The 12091-nt window shown below is 45.4% G+C and overlaps 1 long non-coding RNA gene across 10 annotated transcripts in view; it reads right to left on the reverse strand.

The window, feature by feature from the left end:
* Positions 1–6287: 6287 nt before the first annotated feature.
* Positions 6288–12091, reverse strand: part of LOC132207985 (uncharacterized) — a 32919-nt gene continuing 27115 nt past the window's right edge. For all 10 annotated transcript variants that reach the window (XR_009444082.1, XR_009444081.1, XR_009444080.1 and 7 more), the window contains one exon: positions 6288–6409. This is a non-coding gene — a long non-coding RNA (uncharacterized LOC132207985). The remainder of the gene's footprint in view (positions 6410–12091) is intronic.

Raw genomic sequence — 12091 nt, forward strand, 5'->3', positions numbered from 1 at the left:
AAGGTTGCAGGAACAGCAACTCATATTCCGCCTGGGAACCCTGCAGCTATATGGTATCAATGTGGACTTCACCAGTTTCAAAATCTTCCCTTCCCCCACCGCATCCCTAAACCAGCCCAGTTCGTCCCCTCCCCCCACTGCACCACACAACCAGCCCAGCTCTTCCCCCCCCACCCACTGCATCCCAAAACCAGTCCAACCTGTCTCTGCCTCCCTAACCGGTTCTTCCTCTCACCCATCCCTTCCTCCCACCCCAAGCTGCACCCCCAGCTACCTACTAACTTCATCCCACCTCCTTGACCTGTCCGTCTTCCCTGGACTGACCTATCCCCTCCCTCCCTCCCCACCTACACTCTCTCCACCTATCTTCTTTACTCTCCATCTTCGGTCCTCCTCCCCCTCTCTCCCTATTTATTCCAGTTCCCTGTCCCCATCCCCCTCTCTGATGAAGGGTCTAGGCCCGAAACGTCAGCTTTTGTGCTCCTGAGATGCTGCTTGGCCTCCTGTGTTCATCCAGCCTCACATTTTATTATCTATGTCTTTTGCCAGGACACTTGTCCCAAAATGATTCTGATCGAGTCTGTACCACCAGAACAACTCCCTCCTTCCCCAAAGCGATGCCCATGTCCCATGAATTCAAACACCTTTCTGCCATGCCACCATTTGAACAATGCATTTACATCTTTAATTTTGTTCACACCGTGCCAAATTGCTCAGATAAGAATCCAGAGATTATAACCTTTCAGGTTCTGCTTTCTCATTCAGCACCTCGGTGCTCATAATCCCTCAGCAGAACCTCTTTCCTCTTTCTTCCATATCAATGGTACATGTGTGTACCACGATAGCTGGATTTCTACTCCTCCCACTTCAAGTTCCTTTGTTGCCGAGATGGAATATCCTGAACCTGGGCACCAGGCAGGCAACACTACTTGCGAGACTCTCGATCCTAGTCACAACGAACAGTGTTCATTCCCCTAACTACACTGCCTCTGATTATAACTACATAGAACATAGAAAAGCACAGCATAGTGCAGGCCCTTCAGCCCACGATGTTGTGCCGTGGAATATTCCTAATCCAAAAATAAAATAACCTAACCTACATTCCCCTCAATTCACTGCTGTCCATGTGCATGTCCAGGAGTTGCTTAAATGTCACTACCGACTCCGCTTCCACGACTACCACTGGTAAACTATTCCATGCGCTCACAACTCTCTGGGTGAAGAACCTCCCTCTGACGTCTCCTCTAGACCTTCCTCCGACCACCTTAAAACTATGACCCCTCGAGGCAGGCAAACCTGCCCTGGGGAAAAGTCTCTGCCTATCGACTCTATCCATGCCTCTCATTATCTTGTGATCAGGTCACCTCTCTTCCTCCTTCTCTCCAGAGAGAAAAGTCCAAGCTCAGTCAACCTCTCCTCGTAAGACAAGCCCTCCAGTCCAGGCAGCTCCTGGAAAGCCTCCTTTGCATCCTCTCCAAAGCCTCCACATCTTTCCTATAACAGGACGACCAGAACTGGACACAATAATCCAAGTGTGGTCTCACCAGGGTTTTGTACAGCTGCAGCATAACCTCACGGCTCTTAAACTCGATCCCCCTGTTAACGAAAGCCAAAACACCATATGCCTTCTTAACAACCTTATCCACTTGTGTGGCAACTTTGAGTGAGCTATGCACTTGAACACCAAGATCCCGCTGTTTCTCCACAGTGCCGAGAATCCTGCCTTTAATCCTATATTCAGCATTTAAGTTCAACCTTCCAAAATGCATCACTTCGCATTTATACAGGGTGAACTCCATCTGCCATTTCTCAGCCCAGCTCTGCATACTGTCAATGTCTCGCTGAAGCCTGCAATCGCCCTCAATACTATCAACGGCACCTCCAACCTTTGTGTCATCAGTAAACATACTCACCCACCCCTCAACCTCCTCGTCCAAGTCATTCATAAAAACTACAATCTGCAGAGGCCCAAGAACAGAGCCTTGCGGGACACCACTCAGCACTGACCTCCAGGCAGAATACTTACTATCTACAACCACTCTCTGCCTCCTGTCAGCCAACCAATTCTGAATCCAGACAGCTAAATCACCCTGTATCCCATACCTCCTGGCTTTATGAATGAGCCTGCCATGGGGAACCTGATCAAATGCCTCGCTCAAGTCCATGTACACCACATCCACTGCTCGACCCTCGTCAACCTGTCTCGTGACTTCCTCAAAGAACGCAATAAGATTTGTAAGGCATGACCTGCCCCTCACAAAGCCATGCTGACTCCCTTTAATCATGCTATGCTTTTCCAAATAGTCATCAATCCTATCCCTCAGAATTCTCTCCAAAATCTTGTTGACCGCAGACCTAAGACGGACGACTGACTGGTCTGTAATTTTCAAGCATTTCCCTATTCCTTTTCTTGCAAAAAGGAACAACATTTGCCTCCTTCCAATCTTCCGATACGACTCCCATGGAAAACGAGCAAGCAAAGATCTTGGCCAGCGGCTTAGCAACCTCCTTTCTCGCTTTCCGGAGCAACTTAGGATAAATCTGATCTGGCCCTGGGGACTTATCAATCTTAATGTTTGCCAAAATTCCAGCACATCAACTTCCTCAATCTTGATCTGTTCAAGCCTGTTTTCCTGCTCCTCAAAGTTCTCATTCACAACAACGTCCCTTTCCTTAGTGAAAACCGAAGCAAAAAACTCATTTTGGGCTTCCACTATCTGCTCAGACTCCACGCACAAGTTCCCTATGCTATCCCTGATCAGCCCTACCTTCTCCCTGATCATTCTCTTATTCCTCACGTATGAGTAAAATGCCTTCGGGTTCGCCCTAATCCTTCCTGCCAAGCCTTTTTCCTGCCCCCTCCTGGCCCTCCTCAGTCCACTTTTGAGCTCCTTCCGAGCAAGCCTGTAATCCTCTAAAGCTGTGCTGGACCCTTGCTTCCTCCACCTTACGAACGCTGCCTTTTGCTTTTTGACAAGAAGCACCTCTGTACCCGTCATCCAAGGTTCTTTAATCTTACCCCTTCTTACCTGTCTCAGAGGAACAAATTTATACATCACTCGCAACAACTGCTCCTTAAACCGCCTCCACATGTCTGCTGTGCCCTTTCTGTGGAACAATTGCTCCCAATCTCTACTTCCCAACTCCTGTCTGATAGCGTCATAGTTTCCTTTTCCCCCGTTAAATATCTTCCCCTGGTAACTGCTCCTTTCCCTTTCCATGGCTATGGTAAATGTCAGGCTGTTGTGGTCACTGTCGCCAAAGTGTTCTCCCACCACGAGATCTGACACCTGTCCTGGCTCATTGCCGAGCACCAAATCCAAAATGGCCTCCCCCATCGTTGGCCTGTCCACATACTGAGTAAGGAAACCCTCCTGAACACACCTGACAAAAACGGCTCCATCCAAACCATCTGCACGAAGGAGGTTCCAATCTACATCGGGAAAGTTGAAGTCACTCATAACAACAACCCTGCTACGTTTGCACTTTTCAACAATAGGCCAGCCAGTGAGTTCTTCGATCTCCCTACTGTGATTTGGGGGTCTGTAGAACACCCCCAGTGAGGTGGCTGCTCCCTTGCTGTTCCTAACTTCCACCCATACTGACTCAGTCGATAACCCTTCCTCGGCAACCTCAGTCCATACCACCTCAAAAGACGAGTCCTCCTCAAAAGTTCTTTCAGCCACCGTTATACGTTCATAGAACATAGATCATTACAGCACAGCACAGGTCCTTTGGCCCTCGATGTTGTGACGACCTGTCATACCGATCTGAAACCCATCTAACCTACACTATTCCATGTACGTCCATATGCTTATCCAATGATGACTTAAATGTACCTGAAGTTGGCAAATCTATTACCGTTGCATGCAAAGCATTCCATTCCCTTACTACTCTGAGTAAAGAAACTACCTCTGACGTCTGTCCTATATCTTTCACCCCTCAATTTAAAGCTGTGCCCCCTCGTGCTCACCGTCACCATCCTAGGAAAAACGCTCTCATATCCACCCTATCTAACCCTCTGATTATTTTATATGTTTCAATTGTCACCTCTCAACCTTCTTCTCTCTCACAAAAACATCCTCAGGTCCCTCAGCCTTTCCTCCATACCAGGCAACATCCTAGTAAATCTCCTCTGCACCCTTTCCAAAGCTTCCACATCCTTCTTATAATGCAGCGACCAGAACTGTACAAAATACTCCAAGTGCGGCCGCACCAGAGTTTTGTACAGCTTCACCATAAGCTCTTGGTTCCAGAACTCGATCCCTCTGTCAATAAAAGGTAAAACACTGTATTCCTTCTTAACAGCCCTGTCAACCTGGGTGGCAACTTTCAAGGATCTGTGTACATGGACACCAAAATCTCTCTGCTCATCTGCAATACAAAGAATCTTACCATTAGCCCAGAACTTTGCCTTTCGGTTACTCCTACCAAAGTGCATCACCTCACACTTGTCTGCATCAAACACCATTTGCCACCTCTCAGCCCAGCTCTGCAGCTTATCTATGTCTCTCTGCAACCTACAGCATCCTTCGTCACTATCCACAACTCCACCGACCTTCGTGTCGTCTGCAAATTTACTAACCCATCCTTCTGTGCCCTCATCCAGGTCATTTAAAAAAATGACAAACAGCGGTGGACCCTACACCGCCCCTTGCGGTACACCACTAGTAACTGGTCTCCAGGATGAACATTTCTCACCAACTGCAACCCTCTGTCTTCTTTCAGCAAGCCAATTTCCGATCCAAACTGCTATATCTCCCACAATCCCATTCCTCTGCATTTTGCAAAATAGCCTACTGTGGGGAACCTTATCAAACACCTTGCTGACATCCATATACACGACATCAACCGGTTTACTCTGATCTGTCTTTCACCAACAAAGCCACACCTCCCCCTCTTTTACCACCTTCCCTTACCTTAATGAAAGATCTAAACCCTGGAACCTGCAACATCCATTCCTGACCCTGCTCCATCCATGTCTCTGAAATGGCCACAACATCGAAGTCGCTGACTTGGGAGCAGGTCAGGACTGCAGAGTCATGTCGCTGGGAGCGGGTCAGGACTGCAAGGGCATGTCGCTGGGAGCGGGTCAGGACTGCAAGGGCATGTCGCTGGGAGCGGGTCAGGACTGCAAGGGCATGTCGCTGGGAGCGGGTCATGGCTGCAGAGGCAAGTCGCTGTGAGCGGGTCAGGACAGAGGGGGCAAGTCGCTGTAAGCAGGTCAGGACAGAGGGGGCAAATCACTGTGAGCGGGTCAGGACAGAGGGGGCAAATCGCTGTTAGTGGGTCAGGGCTGCAGGTGAAATTTGTTCAGGTGAATTCAAATATGAAATTACACGAAAGACAGCAAGGAATTTGAAGCATCAAGAGGAAAGGGATTTGGAATAGAGCATTAGTTCGTGGGGATGGAGCAGCGCTTGGAATATTGCCTTCAGTTTTGGTCGCTTCATTATAGGGAGGATGTGGAAGCTTTAGAGGGGGTGTAGAGGAGATTTAGCAGGATGCTGCATGGAATGGACGGCACGTCTTATGAGGTAGGGTTGAGGGGGCGAGGACTTTTTTCATTGGAGCAAAGAAGAATGATAGGTGACTTGGTAGAGGTATGCAAGATGATGAGAGGCATAGCTGGAGTGGATAGTCAGAGATTTTTTCCCAGAGCAGAAATGACTATTACGAGGGGGAGAAATTTTAAGGTGACTGGAGGAAGGAATAGGGGAGATGTCAGAGGTAGGTTCTTTACACAGAGAGTGTGTGGAATGCACTGCTGGCAGTGGGAGTGGAGTCAGATACATTTAGAGACTCTTAAGCGACTCTTGGATAGGCACATGAAGGATAGTAAAATGAAGGGTATGCAGGGTAGTTTGATCTGAGTGGGATAATAGGTCGGCACAACATTGCGGGCTGAAGGCCTGTACTGTTCTTTGTTCTATGTTCAGCCAAAGGTTCTTTTCTTTTGAGGAGAGGGTAATTGATTGTCGTTTTTAAAGACAGAACTGGAGGACAGAGAAAGATATCAAGGAAGGTTGCACGTTAGTGACAGTATCAACAAGTCCACAGCAGATGCACTCTGAGTAACTACACTGCTTTCAAGGCGAGAGGACCAATGATATCAGTTAAGCCCCCCTTGTTTTTGTATTGTGTACTTCTGATATATGCGCAAATGGACAACCTCACTCTCCTGCTAAGCTGCAGAATGAATAATGCGGCAATATTTGTCAACCCCCAAATGGGCATTGATACATTAGTAAATCTCACATCAATAAACTTACATCTCAAGGTTCTCACCTTCTAGGACTGTTTGTAGTGGTAAATAACCCAAGCGAGGATGTTTGGCAAAGTATTTCTTTGATCTGAAGTTATTTTTCAGCACCTTGGTGAAATCACACACATCTTCACCTGATGTGGTCTAAAAATGTAATATAAATCAAATTTAGTAAAGAATTAATAATGAAACAATCTACTCAACTCACTCTATAATCCACGCTATCCCTGCTAAATGTCTTTGAGGATGTAAAATTAAAGAGTCCAGGCGGAATATGAGTTGCTGTTCCTGCAACCTACGGGTGGCATCATTGTGGCACTGCAGGAGGCCCATGATGGACATGTCATCTAAAGAATGGGAGGGGGAGTGGAAGTGGTTTGCGACTGGGAGGTGCAGTTGTCTGTTGCGATTCATTGTGGCACTGCAGGAGGGAACCTGGGAACCCTGCTGCCTAATGGTATCAATGTGGACTTCACCAGTTTCAAAATCTCCCCTTCCCCCACCGCATCCCTAAACCAGCCCAGTTCGTCCCCTCCCCCCACTGCACCACACAACCAGCCCAGCTCTTCCCCCACCACCCACTGCATCCCAAAACCAGTCCAACCTGTCTCTGCCTCCCTAACCTGTTCTTCCTCTCACCCATCCCTTCCTCCCACCCCAAGCCGCACCCCCATCTACCTACTAACCTCATCCCACCTCCTTTGCCTGTCCGTCTTCCCTGGACTGACCTATCCCCTCACTACCTCCCCACCTATACTCTCTCCACCTTCGGTCCGCCTCCCCATCTCTCCCTATTTATTCCAGAACCCTCACCCCATCCCCCTCTCTGATGAAGGGTCTAGGCCCGAAACGTCAGCTTTTGTGCTCCTGAGATGCTGCTTGGCCTGCTGTGTTCATCCAGCCTCACATTTTATTATCTTGGATTCTCCAGCATCTGCAGTTCCCATTATCCTTGAAGGTGGCAGGACAGGTTAACACGATGATTAAGAATGCGTGCTGAGAACTTGCCTTTATCAGTCATGGCACAGATGGTTTCAGCTGGAAGGTTAAGTTGGAATTGTATAGAACTTTGGTTAAGCCAAAGTTGGAATACTGTATGCAGTTCTCATCACCATGCTGTTGGAAGGATGTGATTGAATTGGAGAGGGTGCAGAGATTATTCACTCGGATATTGCCTGGGGCGGAGCACTTCAGCTATGAAGACTGGCTGGATAAGCTCAGTTTGTCGTCTTTAGAGCAGAGAAGGCTGAGGAGGGACGTGACTGATGTGCAGAAGATTAGGAGGGGCAAGGTCAGCAAGCAGCTGTATCCTTAGTTGAAGGGTCAATAACAAGGAGACACAATTATGAGGTGAAGGGCAGGAGATGTAGAGGGGATTTGAGGAAAAATATTTTTACCCAGAGGGTGGTGGTAATCTGGAATGCACTACCCAGAAGGGTCGTTGAGACAAGAGAGCTCACAACTTGTAGAAAAGTACTGGGATGAGCACATGAAATTAAAGGTTATTCTCCAAGTGCTGCAAAGTGGGATTAGTGCAGTTAGGTTTGCATAGACTTGATTGGCTGAAGGGCCTTCTGTATGCCATATTCCCAAATTCAAATCATGTATCTATCTCCAAAAATCAGTGTCCTAATACTTGGGAAACTGCTAATAGCGATCTTCTCATCTATTTATCATAACTTGCTGCTTCTGTCCTTCAGCCATCTTTTTTAACCAAATTTGATAGTGACCTATATATTCCATGAATCTCAATTTTATAAATCAGTCTTTTATGTGCACCTTCCCCTCATCCTTATCTAGGAAAGATTGCATTGCTTCATGAAGGCAGGCTGAAGTAATTCAGCATTACAGCCATACTCTGGTAGTATAATGACAGCATCAGTGACAGTACAATAAGTGCCTTATATCAATTGTTTCAAAACTGGGTTCTACAGTAGAGAGGTAATTGGAGATCTACAAACCAAATCATCTGTCATAACTACAGATTAAATATATTGGAAAAAAGCATACTAACTAACGCGAGCTTCAATGGTGATAAATTAAATGTAACTAATTGGAACAGTAATATTCCTCATCCAACCTTGCTAAGCACTGCCTTTCTGCACTGATAGGCTGGAAAGCTGCAGTCAAGAAAAGATATTCACTATTTATCATCAAGTCGAAACAATTCTGGAATGCTTTTATCTAACATGCATGTTTAATTATTGCAGTTTGAAACTCTCAACTATATGTAAATCATGAATATGTGATGTGAAAAATATACAAAAGGATCCAGCCCTTTTCTTGATTTATCAGGCTAACAATAGAAGAGCATTTGGATAAAGTGGATATACATTATGAGTGCCCGTATCAAACACCAGTCCAGGGACTAACAGATATCACAGTTGGAAGCAAATACACACATCGGGGCAGCACAGTGGCTCAGCGGGTTAGCACTGCAGCCTCACAGCACCTAGTACCCGGGTTCGATTCCAGCCTCAAGTAACTGTCTGTGTGGAGTTTGCACATTCTCCCCGTGTCTGCGTGGGTTTCCTCCGGGTGCTCCGGTTTCCTCCCACGGTCCAAAGATGCGCTGACTTGGTGGATTGGGCATGCTAAATTTCCCATGGTGTTCAGGGTGGTGTGTCGGTGATAGGGGGATGGGTCTGGGTGGGATGCTACAAGGGCCGGTGTGGACTTCTTAGGCTGAAGCGCCTGTTTCCACACTGTAGGGAATCTAATCTCATCTCCATGATAAGCGTCAGGAAGGAGCTTTTTAAAAAGATGATTAGAACACTTCTTTACACGTAGCCCTTTGTATTATGAATATGCAATTAATAATAGATAGGTTAGTGATTGCTATTAATATGTAGGCATTCAATCAAAAAGGTTCGAGAACGATTGCCTACCTTAAAAGGTTAAACACTGGAAGGGGCTCACATTTAGAAGGTAGAAGGAACTATGCAAAACCCATCAGATACTTAGAGAATCACCAAGCAATACAAAATATACACTGCTCCTCAAACGGATTCAAAGAGGAAATTGGTTAATATGTTAAAGCATGTACAGTCATAGCAACAAGGAGCAGGAATAGCAAGGACAGGATTTGCTGCCCATCCATAGTTCCTCCAAATTGTTTGACTATTTCAGAGTGCAGTTAAGTGTCAACCACATTATTGTGGATCTGGAGTCATATGGAGGTGAGATCAAATAAGAATGGCAGAGCTCCTTTCTTAAAGAACATCGGTGAATGAGTCAAGTTTTTATAACAGTGAATAGTTTAACAGTGACAGTGTAACCGTCACTGAGACCAGCTTTGTTTATGATTATATCAATTTGAGCATGTGTTGGATAACTGGCCCCCTCAAGCCTGCTTCACCATTCAATAAGGTCGTGGCTGACTTGACTGCAATGTCGGCTCCACATTCCTACCTACCCCCAAAATTATATTGAACTGAATTCAAATTCCATCAGCTGTTACAGTGGAATTTACGCCTATACTCTACAGCATTGTCCCAGGCCTCCAGATTACTAATCCTGTGACATTAATAGTGCTTCACTGACTACCCCAGCATGTCAATCCCCGTTCTGAGCATACTTCTTGGCTGAGGCGCCACATTTTCTGGAGTACAGAATTACAAAGTTCACCTCTCTGTGAGTGAAGAGGTTCCTCATCTATCGCTGTTGTTACATTTTATTCTGAGATTGATCTCAGGTTCTACAGCCTGATCTCTTAATTCAAATTACAATAACTTGGCTTTTCAAACGCCCTGTCACATTATCCTTGCCAAGAGATTGAATGTTAATGTTATATATACAGCAGAAGAAATGTCCATGTTGATTTTTCTTCATTTAAGTGCCGTCACCAATCTTATAGTCACCATTCTTATACAAGTGCATTTTGTCATGGGAGAGGTTGAAGGAGCAAAATCGGACCTTCATTTCTTCCCCACCCCAGCCTCAAAAAGTTTTGTCTTCATTTCAAATTTTTCACATCCAATGGATAATTCTGTACCTTTCTGGTCGCTTCAAGAAGTGCATCCTACCCAAATTGTCCCAAGCGTCTCATCTTAAAAATGAGAATATCTTTTGACATCCTCACTGTCGAACTAATCCATTATATACTTAACATAGGATTCAGGTCAAGGTTTTTTTCCCCCCCACTGTTTGTTTAACTTCCTGGCCAATGCCCCACGATTTCTCAAGAAACTATTAGTCTCTCTCTCTGTATCAGAACATTCTTCAAAAAACTAATACTTTCTCCAAATCTTGATATAACAACTGGCCAGTTTCGGTGCGAGATGAGTTCCACAGCGCAAACTCATACTTGAACCTTTTAGCCATATAAATCATTTGACAAGCAGATTCTAGGGAGTCAATCTGCAGGATCAAGTGACATCTGAAATGCTGTACATTTACTGCAAACAGTCAAGTTCAGTTTTTCTGGCATCCACAAATCTTTGACAGCATGGCTGTGGGTGTGAATCACCTAGGTCTGGCCAAATCAGTAAAATCCCACTCCTTTTCTCATCTGAACACTGCCCCAGAGCAATATCATGTGAATGCACTGCACTTTCCACATACATGGTGGCAATGCCCAGGTCTATCTCACCACCCCCTCATGCATTTCTTCCACTGTCTCTACATAACCGGACAGTTTCCATCTATTAAATCTGGTACAGAACGAAGCCATTATCTTTGGTCCTTGAAAGGACGTCTGCTTGCTAGCTACTGGTTTTCGTTGTACCCTTTGTTATTTTGACCCAGAGTTTAAATTCTGGCCACATAGGCCTGATGTCACAAAGTCTACTTATTTTCACATCCACAACATTTGGCCCCAGGTAAGTCCGTTAGTTTTGAAACCCGACCGCATTGATTAACTCTGAACATGACCATTCTTATGAATATCAAGTTGGCCTCCCAAGTTCTCCTTTTCTTTAACATGGCATCATTTCAAAGTCCATTGACTCTGTCTTAACACGCACCAAGTTCCATTCACCCAACTTTCTCTGCGCACTCTGATCTACAATGGCTCACAGTTAAGCAGTGCCTTGGTTTTCACATTGCTGTCCTGGCTTTCATATCCCTCCCTGACCTGGCAACACCCATGCACATCCCCTGACAATGTCGAACTCATAGCCCCTCTAGGCACATTTACGCCTTTCATTCCAGCCTCTCAACACAATTTGTGCTGTTCCATCATCGACAGCTTTACATTCAACTTCTTGGAGCCTAAGCTTTATAGAATTACCTTGCTGAACCTCTGCATCATTCTTTCCTCCTTCAAAACAGTCCTTAAAATCTACCTCTTTGATGAGGTTTTAATCAATCTACCTTCGGATCTCTTTCAATACTCAGTATCAAATTTTACTCTATAAAGCTCCTATGACATGCCTTGGGATGTTTTATAAAGTCATGTCATAGAAGCTGTTGTGGCAATTGCTCAGAATATGGTTTTATTCGGGGCTGAAATTCTCCATGACATTCATCATTGAAGTATTTTTCTGTTATAAAATGGGTAAATAGTACAGTGACTTCAGGCCAAGGGATGATGTGGTTAAACGCCAAAGTTGCACTCCGTGCTATTGGCATCATGAAGACAGTGTCTCCCTTTCATTTGAAGAAATCTTCTGTATTTTCTCAAATACTTTCTTCATTGTACTTTTGTTGTTGATGGTTTCCAATGAACATAAACCATTACTTGCCTTTTCAATTTCAACCTTCCTTACGTTCTCTTAATTTCTTTTGCTGTACCTGATTTGAAACAAACCATTCCTCTTTTAATTCACTGTCCTCCTCGGTCCTTCATGTGGTTGTTTCCCAATCATTAAGAAGACATCCTGTTGC

This window comes from Stegostoma tigrinum, unplaced genomic scaffold, assembly GCF_030684315.1.
Source record: "Stegostoma tigrinum isolate sSteTig4 unplaced genomic scaffold, sSteTig4.hap1 scaffold_237, whole genome shotgun sequence".
NCBI lineage: Eukaryota > Metazoa > Chordata > Chondrichthyes > Orectolobiformes > Stegostomatidae > Stegostoma > Stegostoma tigrinum.